The sequence below is a fragment of the Silene latifolia genome, chromosome 9 (genome assembly GCF_048544455.1).
Source record: "Silene latifolia isolate original U9 population chromosome 9, ASM4854445v1, whole genome shotgun sequence".
Lineage (NCBI taxonomy): Eukaryota > Viridiplantae > Streptophyta > Magnoliopsida > Caryophyllales > Caryophyllaceae > Silene > Silene latifolia.
The window spans coordinates 143,586,560-143,597,818 of record NC_133534.1 but is presented as its reverse complement, the minus strand read 5'-3'; the positions used below and the strand labels follow the sequence as shown (position 1 = coordinate 143,597,818).

General features: G+C 44.9%; 1 non-coding gene across 1 annotated transcript; it reads right to left on the bottom strand.

Annotated features, from left to right (window-relative positions):
- Window positions 1-607: 607 nt before the first annotated feature.
- LOC141603543 (small nucleolar RNA R71) lies at window positions 608-714 on the bottom strand. Its single transcript, XR_012525412.1, has one exon. It is a non-coding gene; the product is annotated as a small nucleolar RNA R71 (small nucleolar RNA).
- Window positions 715-11,259: the final 10,545 nt, after the last annotated feature.

Sequence of the window (11,259 nt, the reverse complement as noted above, 5' to 3'; positions counted from 1 at the left end):
TTTATCCGTCTCAGGGAATTTCTATTCCTTGAGGCCGTTCTTATTATTTTCTTTCAGTGTTGTTTATGCCCAGGTCAGACAGGTGTGAATTAGTTTCAGCTGATTCAGAGCCGGAGAGATTATTCAGGCATAGACTCCGTCTGCGAAGGAAATCACGAAAGGAAGACTTGAGTACTTTCGAGCCAGAGCTTGATCATTTTCTTTTCGCGGAAGACAGTCCGATTTCAACAGTAAAGATGCCTAAACTTTCTAGTCATACAGTGCCTAAAGCCTCCTCTATTCCCAAAGGTTTCAATCTCCAGACTGAGGATGGGAATACATTCGACATCCGTCCTTCTTATATCAATCTGGTGGAGCGAAATATTTATAGAGGTGTGGCCGGTGAAGACCCGAGGAAGCACATGGAGGTCTTTACAGACTATTGTTCTACTATCCCCGCCACTAAGGGGGTAACTCAAGATAAAATCAAGGAGGTCCTATTTCCTTTCTCTTTAGCTGACTCAGCCAGGGGAGTGGTCGATCGACTTGGACCGCATACCGGGGTTCTGATTGGGAGTCTCTTGCTCTTGCATTTTGCAAGAGATATTTCCCCCCACAACGCACCAATTTGCTGAGGGCCAAGATTACTAGTTTCAGACAGGCTCCCGATGAAAGTTTCTATGAGGCATGGTCGCGATTCAAGAAGTTGGTGAGGTCTATCCCTCACCATGGTTTTGACCCATGGTTTTTAGCTAATCAGTTCTATAATGGGCTGTATGACGACTAGAGAGCCATACTTGATGCGGCATCTAGTGGAAGATTTCAGGAGAATACAGATGATGATAAGGGATGGTCCCTTATTGAAGAGATGGCGAATCACGATCTTGAATATGGTAACCCGAGGGATGGGATTAGGACAGTTCATGCGAGTTGATAAGGTGTTTTGGCTCAGCTGGAGACCATGAATGCTAGGTTCGACAAGTTGGAATTACAAGCTGCTGGGGAGCCTCAGACGGTCCATGTTCTTACTAGGGGAGAGACTGTTTCATGTGAGAGATGTGGAGGTAATGATGGCCACTCTGCTGTTGGCTGTCTTGTAGAGAAGGAACAAGTCCTTGCCTTTCAGCAATATAGGCAAGGAGGGGGTTCCTATTACAATAATCAAGGGGCAGTCCATCCTAATTTGAGGTGGACTAGTCAAAATGTGCTCAATCCTACTCCTCCTCCGCACCAGCAGCGGCCTTATGTCCCTCCACACAAGAATCAACAAGGCTTTCAAAAGCCTCCTTCCTTTACTCCTCCTAACCATGGTGCATCATCTTCCGGTGGGGTGAGTAAAATTGGTGAGCTTAAGTCTATGTTGCAAGCCTTCACGAAGCAGTGACAATTAAGTGATCAACAGAAAGATGCGTCCATAAAGGCACTTGAAACTCAAGTTGCCCAATTAGCCACTAATCAGTCCACACGAAAACAGGGCCAATTACCGACTCAAAATGAGAAAGATCCACATGAGACGGTAAATTTCATCAATCTGAGAAGCGGTCTTTCATATGAAGGACCGGAAATGCAGAAATCAGACCCGAGGAGAGCTGTAACTGATGGTGAACAGTGTTCTGGCAAAGAAAATGAGCTCACGGCAAAGAAAGTGCTCGATCAACTGGTTTCAGGTGGTCGATCGAGCAGATTTGGGGACGAAAGAGGTCGATCGAGTGAAAATACCACTCGATCGAGTGAACAGGAAATGCAGAATGGTCGATCGAGTAGTTTTTCTACTCGATCGAGTGAAGAACAAAATGGAGTTGCTCGAACGAGTGAAAAAACTACTCGATCGAGTGATACTGATGAAGATTCTACTCGATCGAATGGGTATATTGGTCGATCGAGTAGTTTTGATGACGGGAAGCTTATTCGAGAGCCTGGTAGTGCTCGTTTAAGCGAGAAATCACCGGAAAGACCTCGTTCGAGAGGTAAGAAGCGTCCAAAGGATACAGAGCTTGCTCCGGAAGATACATTGGAAGAGAGAAACAAGGGATTTGAGATACCTATTACAGTTCCCTTTCCGAGGCGTCTGCAAAATACAAAGGCCAATCAACAATTCGGCAAATTTGTCGAACTTATGAAAAGCTTGGAAGTCACTGTGCCATTCACCGAGTTGCTGACAAAGGTACCCTCTTATCTAAAGTTTATGAAAGAGATTTTATCGCGTAAGAGGAATATTAGCGATAGTGAGACCGTAGCTTTAACTGAGGTGGGGTCAACCCTATTTCAAAATAAGTTACCTCCTAAGCAGTCAGACCCGGGTAGTTTTTCAATTCCGTGTCATATCGGTAACTATTTGATTGATAATGCGCTATGCGATTTAGGCGCTAGCGTGAGTGTCTTCTTCTTTGTCTCCGGGTAAGAGACTTGGTTTGACAAAGCCGAGTTGCACTAACATGACAGTCCGGATGGCCGACCGTAGTATATCACGGCCACTAGGTATAGTAGAAGACGCACTGTAAGGATCGGGAGGTTCTTTATTCAGTTGATTTCGTTGTCTTAGACATCCCCGAAGATGCACACACCCCTATTATTTTAGGGAGACCATTATTGTCTACTGCCCGTGCAGTTATAGACGTCGGGGGAAAGACTTTGACCTTTCAGGTAGGGGATGAGGAGCTGATTTTTCATCAGTCTAAGTTCCGGAGGGCTCCCATGCAAGCTCAGCCTTGCAATTCTCTCTCTTCTATTGACCCTATTATTGACACTCCAGATGAAAATTTGGAATATTGTGCTGCAATTGTTACCCCTCTGCCTCAGACTGAGAACAAAAAGGAGGAAAGTTCGCCTATTTTGCTTGCTGCAGGTACAGATGAAAGCAATGAAGAAGCTGTCAAGGGACGTGGTGCAATTACGGTCAATCAAATTGGAGATGACGACGCTACAGCCGGTGATAGAGGAGCAAGGACGAGGAAAGTTCGCGCTTATGTGGATGTGAACTACTCCCCTCCTACCGTTTCAAATGATAATTCATGCTCATGGAAGTTGAAGAGGACAGTCAATGTTCTTTGAGATGACGTCCTCGATCCAGAGCCTTTCAAGGGGCTACCAATTGCATTGGGAATTAAACGGGGAAATGCCCCGTGTAACACTTTGTAATAGATAATTTTGAATTTTCCGTTGAATTTATTTTATTGCTTTTAATTAGGACAATTAGTTTATAGACTGCTTTTAGCGTAGATTTAAGACTATAGAATGTTCCTTTGCGTATTTGGTATTTTGGGATATCTTTGCACGTGTTTTTATGCAGGTTTGGGGAAGTTTTACGCACTCCAAGGGAAGAACTGACGAAATTCAAGAGCTTACGCGAGAAAAGAGCTCGATCGAGTTCTTTTTGTACTCGATCGAGTGAAAATTTTGTCGATCGAGCACTTTTTCAGGTCGATCGAGTAAAGCATAAAGTGGGACTTCTCGATCGAGTAGATTTCTACTCGATCGAGTAGATGAAGCATCAAGGTGTTCGATCGAGTGGTTTAAAACCACTCGATCGAGTGAAAATGAACAGGACGCAGGGAGTTGTTAGTTTAAACTCTTTCTTTTTGTTTCTAATTTCATTTTTCCCCAAATTTTAGTCTAACCTACCCTTATTTGCGATCAAACTCTCCCAAATCCCCAATTTTTCTTGCCCAATCTCCAAATCCGCCACCTACAATCCTTTGCTTGCTAATTAATCTTTCAAAACCCCTTAATTTCCCCCTTGATTGTGCTCGTTTTCACGATTTTAAAGAAGGTTAGGGTTTGCGGTTTTTAGCTCGAAAAATCGCCTCTTTTGCTTGATTATTTGAAGATTAATTGCATTTGTAGGATTTCTATCATCAAGTAAGTGTTTTCTACACCCTCTTTGCATTTTAATTTCGGTTATTTTGAATTTTATGAGGTAAAATCGAAATTAGGGTTCGAAAATCCATTGTTAGTCGAATTTTTCGACTTCAATTGTGTTTATTACCCTTGTTTCTCTTGCTTGATGATCAACCCCAATTCCTCGCTATTTGTTGCACCTTTTTTTCAAATTTTACATGATTTTTGCGACATGGGTTCAGGATAGTCGAAATTTTCGACTGTCATTTTGGTTATTGCTGCTGTACTCTGTCTAATCAGCCTCCTTGTTGCTTAATTGCTGCTGTTTTAGACTGTTATCACACCCCTGTCGATGCTTAACACGCTTCAAATTTGAATTCTGTGCGAAATTTTCGCGATTAGGGCTGCCTCAGTCGAAATTTTCGACTGTCAGACGGGTTCATTTGCTTCTTTGACTTACTTAACCTCAGTTGACGCTTACATGCTGTTGTTGTTGACTGTTATGCCCGCCTTATCGCCATTTACATGCTGCTATTCAAATTTGTTTGAGGAATTGTTGGGATTTATGTCTTTGTAGGTCGAAAATTTTATTTGGTAGGGGAGTTTTTATGGTTTAACATCGATTTCTTTGTTTTAGCCTCTGTTAGCCATTGTTTTCTTATCATACCCCTTACCCTGTGTTTACAGGATGGATTCTAGTTCTTTACCCTCTACTAGTTCATCTTCTAGTCCGTCTTTGTCTGAGACAGTGGCCCCTGCTGTTGCCACTGCCTCCACCTTAGTCACTCTGCAGCCCCAGTGTTTCTAGTTTTGGTGCAGTGCGTTTTTTGCTCCGGTGGCTCTGCTGCTAGCTCAGTTCAGGCTGCCACTTCCTCTACGGTCACCACCACTACTAGCACTGCTGCTAGTCCCTCTTCAATGGTGACCACAGCAGCCACTACCTCTGCACCAGCCTCTACTTTTACACTTGTGGCGGACTCGCCAAAGAGCCGCAGTTGCCTTGAGAGACCCGGTCCTCACACCGTGCCGCATTTGCACGGGCTTCGCTTTGAGTTCCGAGGCCGGGGTCGTAGACGATCCCGAGCTACACCGGCTCCAAATCACCTCTACTTCCGCTCCTAAAGCACTTCTACACTGTCGCCGCTCTACTCCGGCACGATCACGATCCGAGGGGACACTTCCCTCGACCCTCACCAAGATTACCCGCAGGTACATTTCGTTAACGCTTTACATCGCACGAAATTTTATAACCTGCTACGCTGTGTGCACGTACCCTCCCGATTTCCAGAGAAATCGGCGCTTGTGAGACTCGGTATCTACGAGTCGGTTTGTGACTTACTACGGGGCACGGGGATGGCCGGGCTCATCACTATGAGCGGCCGTACCTTTTTAGAGCTGAGCCTCGATTTCTCAGCTCTTTTACCTTCTCCTCCGGGGCACACGAGGCTGACCCCGATAGTTCTTCAGTGTCCTTCCGGTTGTTTAACCGGAATTTTCCGATGACCTTAGGGGAGTTTGGTAGGTTACTTGACCTTTCCTCTACGGGCCCGATCGCCGCCCGAGGAAGGTCTACCGTCGCTTTGGCGGTGTCCGGCCCAAACCACTTTTAGGGAGCGAAAGCTCCATCAGTCCACCTTCCCCCGTCCGTTGTTTCCTTAGACTGATGGGGAGCACTATTTTCGGCCGAAAGGAGCCGAACAACATGACCAACACCGAGCTCTCCATCCTGGGCGGTTACCTAAACATCGACTGCGAGGGTCCTTTTACCCTCAACATAGCTTACTTGGCCGCCCAAGACCTTCGAGCCGGGGGAAGAAGGAGACGGGAACCATTGACTGCGGTGGCATAGCCACCATTCTTGCCCGTCACCTTTTCCCCGTTCGGCCTCGTGACCTGCAGTAACTCGAGGGAGAGAGGCTACTGAGTCTGTATGCCATGCTTTCTCAGCATTGGCTGACCCCAGACTACCAGACTTGGAAGATTGACGGCTCCTTGTCTGTAGACTTACCTTGTGACACTCTCCCCCGTCTTGAGCCCCTTCCTACTGTTGCTAGGGGCGCCCGTCTGCCACCACTACCTCACCTTCTCCTTCCACCTCGACCTACTCCTGCTGCACCCGCCGCCAAGAAGCGGCGTCTTGAGACTGGAGAGGGGTCTACACCTTCAGGGAGTGCCCAGCCTTCCACGGCTACTCCCGATCCGACCCCTAATCCCACTACTACTACCACTCCTACTCCTACTCGCACTCCCACTGACAAGACACAGACTGAGCCGGTCTTACCGGCTACTTTCGTACCACCTCCTCCCTCTGTGGCGCCCGCGGTCATTATGGTCTTGTTTGGAACTAGCTTGACGCTTTTACCTCCACATTTCCATAACATGTTTTGCCTTTTCTCACCTGAACCTCACTATTCCCAAATTATTTGTAAGCCCTCGGCTGTGACGGACATTATTGGTTGGAGTGTGTGCATTATTACTTGAATTGTCTTTCATTTTTGTTGCATGCATGCTATGTAGGTCGTAGTTAGGTGAGTGACTGTCTTTTCTTCTCTCTTTTACATATAACATTCACCCTTTGCTTCATGAGAGAAGAGTGACCACGAGAGAGTCCGATTTTGTTGGTATTGCAAGGTCGATAGGTTGGCTATATTTCTGAACAGGTTATAATTCGTTTGCGTATTGACTGCTTACCTTTAACTGTTAGTTTTGTTGCATTAAATTGGTTCAAGTAGACAAGTTAAGCTAGCTCTGAGTTGTCATTTCCGTTCCATTAGTTTAGTTTTGAGTTTACTCGAGGACGAGTAAAGGTTCGGTTTGGGGAGATTTGATACGTGCTTTTTATATAGTCTTTTTAGCCTATTTTAGCACGTATTTCTATGAATTTTTATACTGTTTTTATGGTATTTTGCCCCGAATTGGCTACTTTGGTTCGTTTTGTCCATTTTGTAGAGATGAACGTGAAAGTAGTGGAATCGTACCCTTTTTCGTCCTTTTTGCATGCATTTAGAGGAGACGGGATTTTTCCAGAGTGAGATACTGCACTTGAAAGCGTCATGGCACGGATTACAAGGCATTTAGGCGCGGACTTGAGCTGAAATGAAGACCAAGAACTCGATCGAGCAGTTTAATCACTCGATCGAGTGATTTTTACGTCCCAGATTGGTCGATCGAGTGGTTTTCCACTCGATCCTTAGCTTGCAGAAAGACCAGTTACTCGATCGAGTAACTTTCTACTCGATCGAGTAGATTTGCTGAGGTGTTTGCTCGATCGAGTGGTTTTAATCCACTCGATCGAGTGGTTTCGCTGATTATGGGCTTTAAACAGCCCGTGTTATGTTTATTTCCGCAAAACTTATTTCCTTTCCTATTTAAACCTACATTAGTTAGGTTATTAGCATCAGATTTATTCACTACTTAGTTCCTATCAAACTTTTACTGCGTACTTCATTCCTCTCTACTGTAACTTTATTTCGGGATTACTGATACGTGCCTAATGTATAGTCTTTTTGGCCTATTTCAGCACGTATTTCTATGCAATTCTATACTGTTTTTATAGTATTTTGCCCCGAATTGGCTACTTTGGTGTATTTTGTCCTTTTTGTAGGGATAATCGCGGAAGTAGCGGAACCATGCTCCATTTCGTCCTTTTTGCATGCATTTAGAGGAGACGAGATTGTCCCGGAGTGAGATGTTGCACTTAGAAGTGTCGTTGCACGCATTACGAGGCATTTGGGTGAAGACGTGAGCTGAATTGAGGACCCAAGTGGTCTATCGAGCTGTTTGGTGGACGATCGAGTGGTCCCTAAGCTCCCCAAGACTCGATCGAGCTATTCCTTACTCGATCGAGTAAGCTGCATTTGACCAAGTCCTCGATCGAGAACCCTGATGGTCGATCGAGGGACTTCTGCTAAGACATTGGTCGATCGAGTGGTTTTGCCTACTCGATCGAGAGGATTTCGACATATTGGGCTTAATCAGTCCATGTTTTATTTCCGCATAAACACTTAGGGGTTTTGGCTATTTAACCTATGTTTTTACTAGGTTATTGGCATTCTTTTTACTATCTTTTTTACTTTTATTCACATTAGAACTACTGCTACTTTCCTACGTTACTTCTTCTTCTACTGTTGCTTGCATTTTGAGATTATTTCACTCGGACTCGGTTGTTCTTTACGCCGGAATCGCTTAGATTGTAATCTCCTTCTTCTCTTAATAATAATTAATCTTCTTGTTGTTTTAATTCTTGTTTATGTTAGCATTCTTCCTTGCCCTAATTTCTATCATTGCTTTTTATTATTGCTTCGTTATGTCATCTGCTGGAAATTTATATGCTGTTAGATTAATTATGAGTATGAGTAGCTAAACCCCTTCATGTTGGGATTAGGGGATCTGCGGTAGAATAATGACAACGTAGTAAATGAATTAGACGAATTGATTAAAGAGACTCTGTCACTATAGCAATATAACTGTAATTCTCGACCTAGTTGAGTGCACGCTTCTATGTCACCCATTAATCTGGCTACAATTAGTCCTGGATCGAAAGATTGGACTAAATAGGCCTGCTATAAACAGTAGACTACCCTAATGAGAACGAAAGTTAAGTTAGCGGTATTTTAGGGTGGGAAGTGGACCGAAAGGACCTTCTAATATCCGTCTCGCATTAGTTCGTCTGAGTCATTTACTGCCAAGTTGTTGAACTACCGTAGTGAACCGAATTCCCGACATGTCTCCCTCTTATTGATAGTTTAATTCACTTCTTGCTTACTGCTCTTGCCTTATTTCTCTTCTTTTCAACTCCGTAGTTAGAACCAAAAATTTAATCAACACCAATTGTTACCATAGAATTAGAAATAGATAGCTGTAGTTGCATTCCTCCCTGTGGATTCGATACTCGACTGCCTCTACTACATTTTTAGTTGAGACCGTTAGGTTTATTTTTGACAGTACGCGGGACGTGTCAAATTTTGGCGCCGTTGCCGGGGAGGCAATTGTTCAATTTATTAGCTGTTTTATTTTTAATTCTTCTTTTAGTTTAAGGAACATCGTTCCTTAGACTATTCTCATATCTTGTCTGTAGTTTCGTCTTATGCGCAGGTCGCAAGGTGGTCCACTACTACCTTTTGATCCCGAGATTGAGAGATCTCTGCGCGTAAAAAGGAGACTATTTCAAGAGCAACAGGCAGAGGAAGAGCCTAGTTCTCGTGGTAACTTTTACGAGAACGAGCTTTTCGAAGACAACCCACCGTCTTCTCCAGTTTCCAATTCATCACTTGAGTCTATCACTTTCCCAGAATTTCCCGAAATGGCTGAGGAAGCAACCATTGCTAGTCACTCCGAGCCCACGGCTGACAATCTCTATAAAGGGTTCGAATTACCAGGAGATGCTAGGAAGTTCGAACCGAAGCCTTCTTACATTAGCATGGTCGAGAAAAATCAGTTCGGGGGAGCTGCGAAGGAAGATGCAGCTCAGCATATGGAGACCTTCATTGATTACTGCTGCTCCATACCTCCTCCCGCTGGCGTGACAGCGGATCAGATAAAAGAAACCATGTTCATCTTCTCACTCCGCGATGCTGCAAGGGAGTGGTACAGGGATTTGGACCGAGCTGCTCACGCCATAACGGATTGGAATTCGCTAGCATTGGCGTTCTATAAAAAGTACTTCTCTGCTTCGAGAACCATAGCCATCAGAGCTCAGATAACCAGTTTCAAACAAGGGCCCGACGAGAACTTCCACGAGGCATGGCTTCGATTTAAGAAACTGGTGCGGACCATACCGCATCATGGTTTCGAAAAATGGAGCTTATGTAACCATTTTTACAATGGTTTATATGATGATCAGAGGGCTATACTAGATGCGGCAGCCAACGGTCGATTTTCTGACAACTTGGGGCCGACGAAGGGATGGAAAATCATAGATGATTTAGCCACTCATAGGGCTGAATACGGGAATTCAAGAGGAAACCAAAGGAGAGCTGCTGAATCCTCTTCAGTAGCCGCATTAGAAGCCCTTACCGCGAGGTTCGACAAGTATGAACTAGGGGGAGCTCTCAAGCCAGGGATGTACCAGGTTAATGCTATGACAGACGGTCCTTTTTCGTGCATGCGAGATGTGGGGTAGATGGACATGTCGCTGATTATTGTCCTAGTCCTTATGAGCAATGTGCTGCCTTTCAACACTACAGGCAAAACAACACTCATTACGAGCCGAATATCCACCCTAATTTGAGGTGGAGTAACCAGAACAACGTACTCAACCCCACCGCTCCTCCAAATCAGCAGCAGCAGCCCTATATTCCTCCACACCAGAAGCAACAAGGCTATCAGAAGCCTCCGTCTTTCAACCCTCCTAACCAAGGTGCTTCGTCATCTAGTGGGGTGAGTGAGATAGGTGAGTTAAAGTCCATGATGCAGTCCATTGCAAAGCAATTACAACAGAAGGACACGGCATTCAAGGCACTTGAGACTCAAGTTGCCCAACTGGCTGAAAATCAATCCTCAAGGAAGCCCGGTCATTTGCCAACTCAAAATGACAAGAACCCAAATGAGACGGTGCATCTGATAGAGTTGAGAAGCGGTCTTTCTTATGAGGGACCAGAAATGAAGAAATCAGACCTGGAAATAGCTGTAGCTGATGATGAACAGTGTTCTGTTAAGAAAAAGGGGCTCACGACGAAAGCGATTGTTTTCGATCGATCAAATCGGTGTTCGATCGAGTGGAAATGGTGAAGAATCTGGTCGATCGAGTAGTCTTTCTGCTCGATCGAGTGAATCGAAGTGAAGATGGGGTCGATCGAGTGGGAATGTTGCTCGATCGATGGGTTCTTGAAGAAGGTGCTCGATCGAGTGAACACATTGCTCGATCGAGTGATATTGATGACGGGAAGCTTGTTCGAGAGCCTGCTAGTGCTCGTTCAAGCGAGGAATTACCAGAAAGGCCTCGTTCGAGAGGTAAGAAGCGTCCAAAGGACACCGAACTTGCTCCGGAAGACACTTTGGAGGCGAGAAACAAGGGACTTGAGATTCCAATCACGGTTCCCTTCCCGAGGCGGCTGCAGAATACCAAGATTAATCAACAGTTTAGCAAATTTGTTGAGCTTTTGAAGAGTTTGGAAGTTTCCGTGCCGTTCATCGAATTGCTAACCAAGGTACCCTCTTATTTAAAATTTATGAAAGAGATTTTAGCACGTAAGAGGACCATTAATGATAATGAGACCGTAGCTTTGACCGAGATGGGGTCAGCCCTGTCTCAAAATAAGCTACCTCTTAAGCAATCGACCGGGTAGTTTTTCGATCCCTTGTCACATAGGTATGCAATTGATTGATAATGCGCTATGCGATTTAGGCGCTAGCGTAAGTGTTTTACCTTTGTCTCTAGCTAAGAGACTTGGTGTGACAAAACTGAGTTGCACCAACATGATGTCCGGATGGCCGACCGTAGTT